This window comes from Abramis brama (genome assembly GCF_963993115.1).
Source record: "Abramis brama genome assembly, chromosome: 7".
Taxonomy (NCBI): Eukaryota; Metazoa; Chordata; class Actinopteri; order Cypriniformes; family Leuciscidae; genus Abramis; species Abramis brama.
The window spans coordinates 6,839,775-6,856,050 of record NC_139969.1 but is presented as its reverse complement, the minus strand read 5'-3'; the positions used below and the strand labels follow the sequence as shown (position 1 = coordinate 6,856,050).

Sequence of the window (16,276 nt, the reverse complement as noted above, 5' to 3'; positions counted from 1 at the left end):
CAATAAAATCAATAAAATTTTCATCCAATAATTGCATTCAGTCCAAATTGCAGTGCATTGCATTAAGCTATACAGAGTTGTAGACAGACGTCAGTCACCGAGTGTCGCAATCAAACGACAGAGCCTTTAACAGTTCCCCCTGAATCAAAATAATGAGCTTATGCTGATTTCACGCCATGTTGTAGCCGTAATCTAGAAACGGCAACCCGTGACATTCTACACGAAGCTGTTCAAGTCCTCAGACTTGATATCTGCTTTTCTATGTCAACGGTGAAATGAATCTGCAAATAACAAGAGCTCTGTAAGTTGTTTACGTTCATTATTACTGTAATGTTATGTGCTTTCAGACATGAGGTAATTTAATGCCATCTCATATGATGCTTTGCTGAATCTGCTCTGGCTGTACGCGACCTGCATTTTGTAGGAGGTGTGACTTTGTAGACACTCTAAAGGAAGGATGGGATCTAATGCATGCAAAGCTAACTTGCTAATGCTAGCCACTCTGAAATTACCTACCCTACCTTTAATTTTATTGATATAATCACATTTTACATTTAATCATTTAGCAGATTACACATATAATTACTAGAATATAAATAAAGGTGAGATGCCATGCCTCTCTCGCTCTCTTCCTCCGTATCTGTGTAGCGAGTGACATAAATCATATAAATTGAAAGTACTGTATGTGTCTGTATCACATAATAACAAAACAACATTTAAACTCTCAACTCTTATTTGCATTAACATTTAATCATTTAGCAGACGCTTTTATCCAAAGAGACTTACAAACGAGGAGAGCAATAAAAGCAATTAAACTAACAATAGAACAACAATATGCAAGTGCTGTGACCCTCCCCATTTTAGTCTAACACAGAATATGCATAAAAAATAGATATAGAAGAGAAAAGAAAAGAAAAGAAAAGAAAAGAAAAGAAAAGAAAGTGTTAGTAATGGATCAAGCGGTGGTTAGGGAAAAGGAGTGTTCTAAGAGAGAGGCATCAAGCGAAAGACCTGAAATGTCAGGAGAGGAAGAAAATAAAGTTAGGAGAACAGGAAGAACTGAAGAGTTAGTCTTACTGTTTAAAGTTAAGGGAACTTATCAAGGAGATGAAGGATTTAGGGTACTGAACCCATTCAAGTTTACCATTTAAGAGTCAGATAAGCAAGGATTTTCAGGCCAAAACATGTATAATGGACTGTTAAGATATTGTTGCAAAAATAGGACACAGTATGATGATGCTAGAGATGTGGGGAAGTTGGTGGTCAGGGTGGAGATGTTGGTCCCTAGAGGAAGCAAGAAGGGAGTCAAGGGAGTGGTATATGGAGTGTTTGCTGACTTGTCTGAGAAGGAAATCTTAGAAAATGTTAAGAGTTTCTGCAGCTCTGGAAAATGTAAGAGTAGGACAATCTTGAGCTCGTCCTGACATTGTAAATGACACCCTGAGTGTGTTTTGTAGAATTAGGTTTGCTTACAACATCAGTTTTTGCTGGGTTCCCGGGCACGCTGGGGAATGAGCAGGTGGACAACATTGCAAAGGAGAGCTTAGGAAGAGAAGATGTCTCTGTATTATTGGGTAGAGTGGAACTGAGAGAAATAATTAAAGAGGGCTTAATAAATGATTAGCAGAGAGGGTGGGAAAAAGAAAATTAGGAGTAGACACTACTTTTATACAACCTGAAGTTAGGAAAATATGTTTCTGTACCTTTTTGTCCTGTAGGGACTCGGTAAACTTTGTAGATTGAGGTTGGGGCACTGTGGGTTAAATTAGGCCTTCTCTTCACTCTCAGAAAAAAAGGTACAAAAGCTGTCACTGTGGCGGTACCTTTTCAAAAGGTACACCTTTATACCTAAAGAGTGCATACAGTACAGGCCAAAAGTTTGGAAACATTACTATTTTTAATGTTTTTGAAAGAAGTCTCTTCTGCTCATCAAGCCTGCATTTATTTGATCAAAAATAGAGAAAAAAAATGTAATATTGTGATATATTATTACAATTTAAAATAATTGGTTTTCAATTTATTATACTTTAAATTATCATTTATTTCTGTGATTCAAAGCTGAATTTTCAGCATCATTACTCCAGTCTTCAGTGTCACATGTGACATCCAGTCTATCACATGATCCTTTAGAAATCATTCTAATATTCTGATTTATTATGAGTGTTGGAAACAGTTCTGCTGCCTAATATATTTGATAAATAAAAGGTTAAAAAGAACTGCATTTATTCAAAATAAAAAAATATTTTCTAATAATATAAATCTTCTTTACTATCACATTTTATCAATTTAACACATCCTTGCTGAATAAAAGTATTAATTTATTTAAAAAAAAACAATAGTGTATATTGTTGTTACAAAATATTTCTATTTTTAAAACATTTGCTTCTTTTTTTATTTTTTTTACTTTTTATTCATCAAAGTATCCTAAAAAAGTATCACATGTTATGAAAAAAATATTAAGCAGCAGAACTGTTTCCAACTTTGATAATGAATCATCATATTAGAATGATTTCTAAAGGATCATGTGATAGACTGGAGTAATGATCCTGAAAATTCAGCTTTGCATCACAGAAATAAATGATAATTTAAAGTATAATAAATTGAATTATTTTAAATTGTAATAATAAATCACAATATTACATTTTTTTCTGTATTTTTGATCAAATAAATGCAGGCTTGATGAGCAGAAGAAACTTCTTTCAAAAACATTAAAAATAGTAATGTTTCCAAACTTTTGGCCTGTACTTTTAGTCCCTCAAAGGTACATATTGGTACCAAAAGTGTACATATTAGCTCCAAAAGTGTACATATTAGTACCTAAATGGTACATATTAGAACCCTTTTGAAGGGTACTGTCCCAGTGACAGCTTTTGTACCTTTTTTTCTGTGCATTGTAGGAAAGCATGTCTCTGACTTGTGTGAATGTGTGAGTCTTGAGACAGTAGGGCATGTTTTCCTGGAATGTAGAAAGTTTAGAGCAGAAAGAAATATATTCTTTGTTAAACTGGCAGGACTTTAGGCTTTTTCAATTTTTTCTATGTTTGGACACTGTGGAGGGCAGTAATACGCTTAGCAGCGTCTACACTGCCAGAATCCTACAAGAAGAGCGTGAAACCTGAGATATCCGCCTTTGTATGTGTCTGATCCACAGTGAGAAGAGAGAACTGTCCGGCTTGGCTGCACTTTTTTCACTCCTCCCGTCACTGCAGCTGCCCACTCTCACCTAAATTTCAGGCGAGGCGCATCTCAAATAAGCCTAATGTCTGCAAGGTGGGAGCTGTTGGCCGTAATCGCCATAGACATATGGTGATCGCATTTTGGTTTGTCATGCAGGGTTTCATGAGTACATTTTGCGGTACGCTAGCTGTCTTCATGGAAATACATTTAAACTTTTGAACATACAGTCCCATACATGGGATTTTTATTTCTGTGTCCCACATATGGGATTTAGAATGCTCAGTGATGTTCAAACTGTGCTTTCGCGCATTGGCTTTCGCTAAGCCAGAGACGGATGTGCTCGGCACTTGTCATGTACCACAAATATACAGTGTTTTCAACTACATAATAATTCAGACATTTAAATACACATAAGAACTAGTAAAACAATACCTTTGGCGTTTGTAAAATACACACTGGTGTCTATGGAAGCATCAATAACAATCTATTCAAATATAATTTGCCTACGTGTTTTATTCATATCAACACAGTAACTATAAAGTTTAACTATTCTTCTCCGAGTTCACCAGCCTCTTACTTACATGTATTTCAGGAGAAACTGATGAATTCACATGCTGTAAATCCGACTGAAAGGACTCAACTGCGGCTCAAACAAACATGGTGGTGCCAATCTTGTGTTATAGACCAAGATCAAGATCATTAATAATGTTTTTTAAACGTCAAAACACACTCACTTACACATATCTGAGAATCGGAATATCATATAGATGATGACATGGTAAGCAAGTTTGTGAATATTTTGAATAAAAGGAAAACAAAATAAAAGCGATACATCTGTCATTCATTGTTATTGTGGCTGCGGAGTGTTAAGCCGGGGACACACTTAACGACTGTAAGGCCAATTATGAATGTAATTTGATATGTATGACTAATCAAACGTGCCGAGTCAGAAACTGTTGCGTTCAGTCTGTGTTCACAGTCTGTGTTTAAAATCTCCTGCACTCGTTGGCAAGTCTGTAATGGCGCTTTTCCACTGCGTGGTACGACTCGACTCGGTACGGCACGGTTCGGTTCGCTTTAGCTCGGTTGCTTTTCCACTGCAGTTAGTACCGCTTCAGAGTGGGTGGGACTGATCGTTATAGTTGCCGTCTCTACTGCCATGATATCATCATATTAAATGCGAATTTTTCATTCCGTGTTTCCCCATCCACTCCTTGGCAACCAACGAGAGGAACGTCTGCACCTCGTCCACTGACCACGATTCAGCCATTTATTTTTTTGAAGTTTATACTTTTAGAACAGGCGCTACAGCGCTGGCTGTTGTCTACTGGCTATTTAAATCTAGCGGGTTTAGTGTCTCGTGTCGTAAATACAATGACGCTGGTAGTGATGATTCTGTCTGACCAATCAGTGATCTGCAGTGTTTTCACGTCACATTTTAGTATCGGTACGGTACGCTTGGAACCTCAACAGAGGTGGTACCATTTAAAGCGAGCCGAAGCGAGCCGTACCGTACCGTACCATGCAGTGGAAATGCGCCAAAAGTGAGCCGTACCGAACCGAGCCATACCGTACCATGCAGTGGAAAAGCGCCAAAGCGTGCCGTACCGAACCGAGCCGTACCGTACCATGCAGTGGAAAAGCGCCATAAGTGTGTTCAGTTCAGTCTTAGAATGTTTCAAGCTGGTCGTTAAGTGTGTCCCCGGCATTTATGTGACAAGTATGACGCGTCGCCATGGAAAAATAAATAAGGGGAAACATTTTAAAATAACAGTCGTGTTATTTTACGTGTTATCACAACGTGTGAAAAGTTTAATTCTGTGCCACGTGAGTCGCAAAACAACAGGTATGTTGTTGTTTTGATTATGAGCCCATAACTGTATGATCGTTAGCGGCCTGGCTAGTTTTATTTCTTGTGTGTGCTGAATCTCACATTTAAGGTGCGGGCCAATGTGCAAGGGACGTTACAGTGGGCTTTGGTTCTCATTCAAACGGCTGTTTGGATGCCTATTTTGCTTGTCTGCTTCGCTTATATCATTGGTTGGCTATTGGACCGTGTTACCGTGACTGTTATCCGGGAACAGGATAACAGTCACGGTAACACGGTCCAATAGCCAACCAATGATATACATGATTATACGATTTCGCTGCTGGATTGGACCAGACCAGCACTATTAAAGGGGACCTATTATGTATAATTCACTTCTACATGGTGTTTGAACATAAATGTGTGTTGGCAGTGTGTGTACACAACCACCCTATAATGAAAAAATTTAAGTTGTAATTGTAAATGTAGTTGTAACGAGTGTTTTTGTGTAATTCGCTTGTGTATGTTGGTGATAATGGAAGGGAGAGAGTTCATGAGTTTAAGACTTTAATGCGTATAGTACAATAAACTTCATAAAACTCATTAGTAAATTTTTGGTTATCATTCGAATGGGGTCCGCTACAGCAGGCTTGTACTAATAGTGGATAAAATCAAGATGACAAATAAGTTAGAACCGTAATTAAACAAAGCTATACCTGTTCTCCCTCCATACAGCATAATATTCTCTGGCTCTGTAGACATTATTGTTATCCTACTCCGGGTCAAACTGAACACGCTGCTGACAGTTTCTGTTCTGACATTTTCATTCCGTGAGATGAGATTGTCCTGACGCCGGAGCACGCTCTTGAAGCTCCACCCTCTTCCTGAAAGGGGGCCGGGAGCAGCAGCTCATTTGCATTTAAAGGGATACACAAAAAAACACTCCAAAAAGTGGCAATTTGAACATGCTGTAAAAAATTATCTATGGGGTATTTTGAGCTAAAACTTCATAAACACACTCTGGGGACATCAGTAACTTACATATTTTATTGTAAAAGGTGCATAAAAGGTGCCCTTTAAAGTGGTAATGAATTGATAAATCAAATTTCCATTGATAGTTTGACATATAAAAGGTTGTTGTTGTGGGATATTCTGCACGCAGTGGGATGGTTGGAACTCAACTGGCCTAATTCTTCTGTTAGAAAGAACTGCAGCTACTCCAGAGTTAACTTGTCCATCTTCAACATTTATTAGGTTTACAATTGCAGGTTTTGTGTGGTTATATGTATCAAAGTGGTTTCTGTGCACTGTAAGCCCGAACAGTACTACTAGCTTATAAGGACTGAGGTCACTACAGTTAAAAGCTCTTGCTGAGTTAATCCACCTTTAAACTATTACTGTCTATGAACAAAAATGTATTTTTATGGTTGTGTACCTCAGCATTTCTGAGTGAACCCCGCTGGTTCACTCACTATTTTTAAGTCTACTGTCGATCACGTGATATGACGTCACGACGTGCGGACCTAGCTGACGTTATCTGAAAAATCTATTCAAGATGGCTACCCTCTCGAGCGAAGTGGAGCTGCTGGTTTATCAAGCATGAAATAACTCGTAAGTAAACCAAAACACTTTAAAACTACTTTGCTTGTTGTCATATTGTAACAATATCATGTTACACATGATATTTGACTGTTAGACTAATATTTGACTATTTAAGTTGGCGCGGGCGCGATGACCGTCCTGTGCACTGTTAATGTCGTGGCAGGGCAATAAAGTTAACGTTAGTCAATAACCATTTGCAGCAAGCGATAGTCCTTCTGTTTTTGAGTGTGTTGCTGCTGTTTGTGTTAAGCGCTCTGTGATATTTGACTGTTAGCCTAGATTCGTTTTTTTTTTTAAGCGCGGAGCTTCACGTTGGCGCGCACGTGCGCGATTAACGTCACCGTCAGCCCGCGTGCTAGTGACAAGGTAATATAATGTGTAAGTTTACTGTTAATGTCGTGTCAAGGCAATAATGCTAACGTTAGTCAATAATTCTTTTCAGAAACGATAGTCATTGCGGTTTTTTAGTGTGTTGCTGCTCTTTGTGTTAAGCACCCAGCTCTGGCCCAAATGAGCTAGTGGCTGTTAGCTTTAACTTTTACTCAAACAAAGTTAAGGTTATAGACATAATTGTAACCGAATGAACTCTGCAAGTTTTTATTAAACATTTAAAAACATTTTTTTTCATTATAGGTCGAAGTGTAAGGAGTAGAGTGATCATCCGCCAAAATCAAGGTAGGCCTACCTCAAATGTTAATTTAGGCTGTAACCTATTTTTCACCGTTTATTTAATTTGGCGCCAAATTCAGATTAGAATATAAATCTAGCCATACAATATCTCTTTTGCTATTATTTGTGAATAACAAGTTAGCCACCCTCTTAAGTGTAACAAAATGGTTTTCTGTGTTGTCAGACAATTCATTTAACTCTCCTGTTATGTTGGAATTCTGTGCACTCCCTTTATGATCCGCAACTTGGGTTGAAAATGTTAAACCACTGGCCTCAAACTGTTAGTCTGCTATGAGATGGAGAGGAGTGCTAGAGTAAATCCCTGCCCTCTGTTCAATATTCCCTTTCACTGGGAAATCCGTCACAACACAGGAGAAAAGTCGTTTGCAGCTTCCGGTTCACAAGGACTTTAACCTAACATTTGCACTCTCTGTGTCTTTCAGGTGGTGTCGTCAGATGAGCCAGGCATCATTGAAACTCCTGTTGCTCTTATCACAACAATCACAGAAGAGACTGCAGATCCAGTGCATTTCAGTCCTACAAGCATCTCTATTGTTGTGGAAGACGATGTTGTGATGAGTGATATCCCTAACTTGGCTGATGCATTTGCATTGTTGCTTGGGTTGATGTATGATTACATCTGGACTATCCCAAGAAACTCATTAACACTTTTACATTCATCCAGAAAATCATAATGGGTCTTGATGATGGTAAACCACTTAAACCCTGCCTACTGAGTCTAAAAAATGACCTGTTAATGAAATAGTAGGCTAACTTAAGAGTTGTTTACAAGAAAATACACTTGTATTTTCTTGCCTACATGTTGTGTTTTTGGGGTTCCCAGTATGGTCACTTTATAGTTTGTTGTTGAACAAACAATATAGTTTGTTGTTGTTGTTAGTCAAAGCATTTGGAACTGTTTACATTTGGCGGTTTATGTCTTGCCTACAAAATCTAACGTAGCTGCTGTTGTTTATAATTATTGGTTGTACACCAACTTGGTGCTCTAAATCCTAAAATGATGTGAGATGTGCCTTTTTTATATTTTGTTTTTGTAGGTTTTTACTAACAGGACAGATTCGATGTCTTGGTTTTGTGTTTTGATATGTTTTATTTATTTATTTACTTTTTTTTATTCTCTTTTATTTTTTTACTTATTCCATTTGCACTTTGATGGCTGTTACTAATGCTGTTTTAAAAAATGTAGGCCATGCGTTTTACATTAAGCATTTTAAGATCCTCAGTTCCTAATTATATTGTTTAAAACACGGAGTCATTTCAGAGGTAATTTTACTAGTAATTTCTGACATGTTTGTATTAAACAATTTAAAGACTGAATAAAAAGAAAAAAGAAAATGTACAGCTGAAGTATTTTTTTTTTGTACCGTAGTTTTAACTTGCTTGTGGGTTATAAAGTATATTTTTTTGAGTTAATATATTTCTATTTAAGTTCCATTAGATCAAAATAATTAAGTATGAAAAAATTAAAACATTTTGAGTGTTAATATTTTTAAGCACGGTGCACTTAAAAAAAATAAAAATTAAATCAAATTTTTTAAGTTTGATTAGATTGTAACTTTTTAAAAAATAGAACTTAAAAAAATTAAGTTAGTTACCTCAAAAGTTATTATGTAATCGGTTTCTACAAAAGTTTTGAGTACTATGACCTTATTGGGGTTTACAGTGTGAGAGAACAAAATAAAGATGATAAATATAAATGATAATATGACATGACAGAATATACACAGATAAGTTAAAGTTATATGAAGTAACAGCAAACCAGAGCATATTGCAATATTGTAAATGCAGCTACATTAAACAGATCGGGCTGCCGCTGCAGCTAACAAAAGGTGTCAGATTACAAATGTGTGTGCGCTGCTCTAGCACTCCCGTGCGCTCGTTTTCACATTACTAATATGCCAATAACGGATAAATATTTTAATCAACATATGACAAGCAACTCCCAAATGAATAAACATAGTTGACAAAATACAACAGGATGACTTGTACACGCGCGAGCACTGTGCTCGATAGCTATGTATATTGACAATAATATTTCTGAGGTAAAATAAACTGAATCACGCTCTGACACTCTATGAAAAACATCTACAATGACATGAAATATTTTTACTTACATAGTTATGAACGCACAGCAATACCACACAAGGAAAATACTTTTAGAAAGAAAATAAACAATGCCAGGAAACTCCGTATAACTTTGGTACTGGATGCTGCCGAATGAAACTTTCTGCGCATGCGTCAGGCAAGTGTGAACAAGTTCGACTCGCGCATGCGTGAGGCGGGGAATTTTGGACAGTTGTACTATAAAAATATCCTGTAAGTTTCAGAACGGAGGTCGGAGCCAGCTGCAAATGGGTGGGTTAGCAGCAAGTGGGTGGAGCTTTAGCCGCAAGTGGGCTGTACATACTTACAGAGGATTTTGATTGGTTTATTTAGTTTCACCTGTGTTCTAGTAGCTATTGGTTTATGCTCCACAGTTGGTGGCGGTAATGTGTAAGTTTTGTTGCGATCCATCAGAAAACAAAGAAGAAAACCGCTTTCACATGTCAGCGTGCCGTTGAGATGAAGGGGTAACAGTAGGTGGCGGTAATGCTCCTTTGGAGTTAGTCGCCATTAAACAAGAAGAAGAAGAAGAAGATGAAGGGGTAAGCTTGTTGTACAGTTTTTAGTTTTGTAAAAAAGAATTATAAGTTCTTAAAAAGACAATTTAATAATGGCGTTTGTACACTGTTTTTAGTCTTGATTTATTAAAAAAGAATAAGGGTAAAGTGTATCCAAATAAATTTCTGTAGTTTTTTTAGTAGCACACAAATTGCAAAATCTGTAACGTGCATGACAAGATCTTTTCTGCATTCCTTTTCTACAATTTGCTCTCCAGATTATGGATTCTGAAGACCATAATAAGGTATTGTGGCAATGTAATTTTTGTACGTTTTAGGACTGCATTGATTTTCAAATTGTATGTCTTAAACGTTTTGTAAATGGATTTGATATTAGAATACAACTCCTAACTTAATTGTACAATGCATGCACTTCTTTCTTTTAAAACTTGTTTTCATTGTAGGCTAGTTATGCTTTTTTATGCATAATCCACAATGTAATGCAATGTAATTGAAACATTTGTTTTAATATCATAATTATTTTATAAAATGTATTACTCATAACAATCAGTGTAATAAATATGAAACTCATGTTATTGTGTTTTAGGTTCACTTATCAGTGAAAGATGTGCACGAGCTGTTGTAGCTGGTATTGTCAGCTTTTTATATTTTGCTGATTTTTTTTTTGTCAAATTAAAAATTTGTGGATAATTTTATCACTTTTTTTTATTCTAATCCTCTTTTAGAAGAAGAAGCCTGAAACCTATGGGAAGAAAAAAAAAAAACTGAACTTGCATATGAAAGTAAGAACTTTGATATGAAACAAAATACATATACTATGCTGGGTTTCAAAATAACTATAAAATTGTTCAGCTAATTTTAAATTAGGCCTACTTTATTTTAGCAGACAAAACCCCAGTTGTGCCCTCTGTTTTTAGCAAGGTATGCATAATCAATTTTAATGATGATTTAAAATGTGTATCATAGAACAATTCTAATCCACTTATATTTTTCTTTAAGGATGAGCTGTTAAAAGTCGATGACCCTCCATCATGCTTCATCTTCAATGTAGTTGAATAATGTTATATAATGTGCTTTTTAACATTTTTTAACAGCCTCTGCTAACTGTTGCTATCTTTTCAGTTATCAGGAGCAGGAGCGTTGCTGAAGAACATACTTCTTGAAGTTGTTCTTCAAGAAGGAGATGCTGCCTACATGCCCCTGTCATTGGCTTGCTCAAGGTTCAGGGACATAGTTGGGGATGACAATTTCAAGAATCAGGCACACTTCTTATGGCTAGAAAGTAATTATTGACATTAAAAAATAAAATGCATAAGAAGAACATCATTGATAATGTTAGTTTAAAAGGTCTGGACACCATTCACTTGCATGGCATGGACCTACAGAGCTGAGAAATTATTCTTAATGTTTGTAAATGTTCAATGTCAACTATAAACCCTAGTTCTTATTGTACTTCTTGTGTATCCACCAGGTTATGCTGGGAAGGGAAAGTGAGGCAAGCTCCAGGGCATTTATTCAGAAACCTTCCACCCTGGATTTTGCAGTTTTCACTGCATGCAGATCAGTTCTAATGAGCTGATATAGTGTCCTTACAAATAACAAAAAAAAAAGACTAAAAATAATAAAATAAAATAAACACTTTTGCAATCAATTCTGAGTGACTTGTACATGATTTTATTAATTGAAAAAAAATAATTTATCCACCCTGAGATTCAAATGTAATATATGTGTAACACAGAAGAACATTAGTCTGCTATTTCAAAAAAAATTATGCAGTAAAGATGGATGGTAACTGTTTTTTTTGTTGTTTTTTTTACATTAGCCAAATGTTTTTCATGTAGGCCTATTTACACATTCACTTCACTGAGTCCAATTGCATCACATTTTAATATGTTAATTTACTTGATACTGTAGAATTGTAGAATATGTAGCTAATATTCAGAAATATGCTTGAATAAAGCCTGCCCTACAGCCTGATGAATTTAAAACACCGTCACTTTAAGTATGGTAAAAGGTGTAAAGACGTGACTTCATCATTGACAGTGAGTGGTATTGGACACACACAATAATAACAAAGCTGTAAGAAATCAGACCATGATGAGGAACGTAATATTTGATTGTTTATTTTCATTACTGTCGCTACTTCCTGCCATACTCATTCACCGCCGTCCTCGGCTTGGGATTTCCGCATAAGCTCCTCCCACTTGCGGCGTAAACTCCTCCCACTTGCACATTTGTGAAATCCCTCCTACTTGCGGCATAAGCTCCTCCCACTTGCGGCGTAAGCTCCTCCCACCTGCAGGTCTCCGGGCTGCAGCGATACATACATGGAATTTTGTACAGCCGCCCCACAAATTTACACAGGAAATTTGTAAGTCCACAAAATGTCCCAGCTTAACTACTGGTGCTACGAACTAAACTTTAGGCATTTCAGGTAACACAATGAGTTTAGCAACCGGGCGGACATATGTATTGCCCTTGATGTCAATTTCGACGGCTCTTATTGCACCGTCATCGCTTGGTAGGACTCGGGTTACCCTACCGACAGGCCATTGTGCTCTGGGAAGTTGAAAGTCCACAATCAATACAACCTGATCGATTGCTAGATTTGGTGTGATGTTCTGCCACTTCTGTCGAAGCTGAAGACTGGGTAAGTAGTCTCTGAGGAACTGGGTCCAGAAGTGATCGGCGATCACTTGGCTGTGTCTGTAGCGGCGCCGTCCAAGTAGATTGCTGGGTCCATACCAGAGCATGTGAGCGGAGTGGAGCGGGAGCGAGCGGGGAGCGGGAGCGGGCGGATCTTGGACAGAGCGCAGAGCGGCATTTTTAAAAGGACGGAGCGTCGCCTTATTTCCCGCTCCAATTTCGCTCCGCTCACACCACGAGTCTGAAGCATGCTCAGTCAAACCTAAACCAGGATCCATCTGTCTTGCACAGTCATCAACAGTAGACTATTTTCAGTCAAAACTCGGCTCAATAATGGAGTTCAAAAAGTAGGCTACTTCAAAAAGGAAAATGAGAAGTCATACAGGTCATGTGTACTATTAATATAACTAACTAACAATGATAATGTGGTACAAGAAAACGAATGTGGAGACATCGTTTCAGTCAGCAAAGATTCATTTTGGAATCTCAAAAGACACATGGGGGAAGAAAACGCTGGGAAGAAAACAAAAGGTTAGCAAATTGAATACGGTAACTTGTAACAAAGTGTAAATTAAATATAGCGTAATATTCAAACAAATTCGTTTTTTCATTCAAGTAGACCTAATGGTTCGTTTTATTTAGCCGAATCTGTGTCGTCCGTAATAATATTTATATTATTAGGCCCATTTATTCGTTTAATTTTACAGCAGTTTGTGTGTATGGAAGCCAATTTAAATTTTAATCGTGCGCGTTGCGCAGAAGTTCACTTATCAAAATTCTGGCCTTATAGTTAATTAACTTTTAAAAAATGTATCATATTTTTGTTTATATAATTTTTATTTAGATTATTAGGCCCATTTATTCGTTTAATTTTACAGGACTTTTTGTGTAGGCTATATTCCTTCTTACATAAGCCTGTAATTTGAAATAAAACATTTCTATTTGAAAAATGTTGTTGTTACTCATTCTTTAGGAGGTAAGGCTGTGGTCTAAGCTAAAAGTGATATACATGTAGATTTTTTTCCTTTTTTGGAGCGACCGGGGGGCGATTTGAGTGGAGCGCGAAGCAAACCTCGTTGAGCGCTGAGCGATAACGAGCGGAGCGGCCTGATGTAGCTTTGAGCGGGGGAGCGGAGGGGTGAACAGTTCCGTGAGCGATGAGCGGAGATTCTCACCGCTCCACTCCGCTCACATGCTCTGGTCCATACACAGCCTGAGGTAGGGAAGCATCCCGCCGCCCCATAAGCAGCAAATTGGGGGTAATAGGGTCAGGATCTGCTATATCAGATGATACGTACCCCAGGGGTTTTGAATTTACAATGCCTTCCACTTCGATTAATACTGTGGTAAGGATTCCTCTGAGACGATGTGATCTTTCAGAACAACTTGGAGGGCAGCCTTTACTGATTTAATTTCCCTCTCCCACACTCCTCCGAAGTGAGGTGCGTGAGGTGGGTTGAATTGGAAGGAAATTTTTTGTTTGGCTAGTTGCTCTTGGAGCGATGGTTCCATTTCGGCAAAGGCTTCAGAGAGCTCACGCTCTCCCCCCTTGAAGTTGGTGATGATCTCAAAAGGCTTTCCTCTCCTTGCTATAAGGAGTCTGAGGGCTAGTAAAAATGAATCTGCATCCATGCTGCATAGCAAGTCGAGATGTACTGTATGCATCTTGTAGTGAGACATTTAAATATTATGCCCCATCTCTTTTCTTGCCGTCTGCCAATTTTGATTACATAGGGACCAAAACAATCAACTCCTGTGGACCAGAATGGAGGTGTTGTAAAGTTTTCTTCGTCGAAGCAAGAGACCAGGAGACGTTGGGGATCACGTTCAAACAAAGTTATTCTTTATTGAGGACTTCGCGTTGACGCGGCTGCAGTTCTTCCCAAATCAGTCTAACTAATGTAACTTTACATGGTTTCTTTATAGGCATTTCAGTGGGCTGTCCCTTAAGGTTCTGAACTTACACACAGCCTTTAGGGATGACTACTGCTAAAGACAATAGAGGCAATTACCCCCAACTGTGCTCCCCAAATGGTATAAACACAAATGGTCACGAGAACTAAGACTAGTAACATTCACACACAGTTCAACTCTTAGTTGGAAGATCAAAGGCTAACAAAACCCCTGACTATTACAATGTTTAGACAGCTGACTTAAAGCTAACTTCTGATCAGTAAATTGATGCCATCATGTTCACCTTGAATGCCCAATACAGTGTAATTCACCTTAGTTTTTCATGTGATGTTATGTAAGGAAGTAAGATCAGCAGATCTTAAACATTCTTAAATTTGGATCCTTCAGTCCCCCGTTTGAGAGTTCTTAAAAACTCACAAAATACAAATTTAAACACATAAAGTTAATTCTTGTAACTGGTGTAAGTTACAGGCACATCGCATATGTTCATTCTTGTAACTTGTGTAAGTTACAGGCACATATAACTTGCTCTGTGTTGTTCATCTGTAATTGCATGTTGACACAGAAACAAACATGCACTTAGGGTCCGTGAAATCTTACGGGTGTGCTGGACGTGAGTCATTTGCTGGTTGACACACTTGATACTAACAGGTTTCCGAACCATGAAAAGTTATCTTCAGTCATATTAACCAGGTGCAGCACTCAGATAATGGTGCAGGCTTGTAGTCTTGATCATATCGATGGATGACTGAAGGTTTTGTATTTCTGCGTTGTGTATTTTTTTTTCTTCTTTTTCTTTTGTGATTGGCTCGTTCAGCAGTGGGTGTAGTTGTCTTCTTGAGGTTGTGGCTTCATATGCAGGTGAGACGTCGTTGCATATGGATTTTTTTGGAACAGCCATCAAGTGTTTATCTGCACAGAGGAAGAAAGAAAACAAAAGACGACAGAGCAGTATTTGTCCAAACACTAGGGTTGTAGCAGTATTTGTTTAAACACTAGGGTTGTAGCATCTGCTGCGGTTGTTTCATTCTTTCCTTATTTCTTAATTGATTTGACACCTATGGACCAGTGAGGTAAGGATGGACTAAATGGGGAAAGGCCTATGAGGTTGTCTTCACCCTGGATTGGCCCCCGAACGCCTGTTGCATCAGTTCTTTCCAGGGCCCTCACTGAACCGTGTCCTATTCTGTCCCTGTTGTGTACACACTGTACAGTGTGTGAGAAAATTGGCACATTTTCATTCTCCAGTGAAACATCAGTCTTAATAGACATCATATAGAGCATGGAGGTCTGATTGTAATATTCTATGGCATAACATTTAAGGCTGTGAGTTTTCTGAATGTCCCCCAAACAAAGGCTGTGACAGTCAATAAGTCTTTCATCTTTGTTGTGAGTTACTGGGGAGATTAAGCAATCACAGCCCAAATGGTTAACACCTCAAAAAGCTTAGCCACGAGTCCAATGACGAGGGGAGGGGTTGCTTTAAAGTAGCAAACAAATGTAGTAAGAGCTGCATAACATTGTTAACTTGTCTTAAGTTATTTTTGTTTTTTCTACATTCTTTTCCAAAATGTCCGTGCTTGCCACAGTAAGAACAACTGGCTTCTCTAGGACTTTTGCGTTTCTTTGGCTTCTCTGAGTTGACCTTAACAGAAACTGCTGCAATTCTTACTCTCTCTTTGACATCAGAATCTCTTTCCCAAATCGCCAAACTTTCTAGGTTACTTCTGAGAGTTCTTTTAGCCCACGTAATATCTAGGAATGGCAAGGCTGTTCTGTACTCAGCTACAAGACCATCTGCCCAAATTCGGATTAGAGC

The 16,276-nt window shown here is 37.9% G+C and overlaps 2 long non-coding RNA genes across 2 annotated transcripts; both read left to right on the top strand.

Annotated features, from left to right (window-relative positions):
• The first annotated feature begins 6,396 nt into the window (after positions 1 to 6,396).
• Positions 6,397 to 8,570, top strand: LOC311086267. Its single transcript, XR_014607033.1, has 3 exons — positions 6,397 to 6,595; positions 7,220 to 7,261; positions 7,699 to 8,570. It is a non-coding gene; the product is annotated as an uncharacterized lncRNA (long non-coding RNA).
• Positions 8,571 to 10,141: 1,571 nt separating this feature from the next.
• Positions 10,142 to 10,967, top strand: LOC311087562. The gene is made up of 4 exons (XR_014607298.1): positions 10,142 to 10,181; positions 10,484 to 10,525; positions 10,623 to 10,679; positions 10,781 to 10,967. It is a non-coding gene; the product is annotated as an uncharacterized lncRNA (long non-coding RNA).
• Positions 10,968 to 16,276: the final 5,309 nt, after the last annotated feature.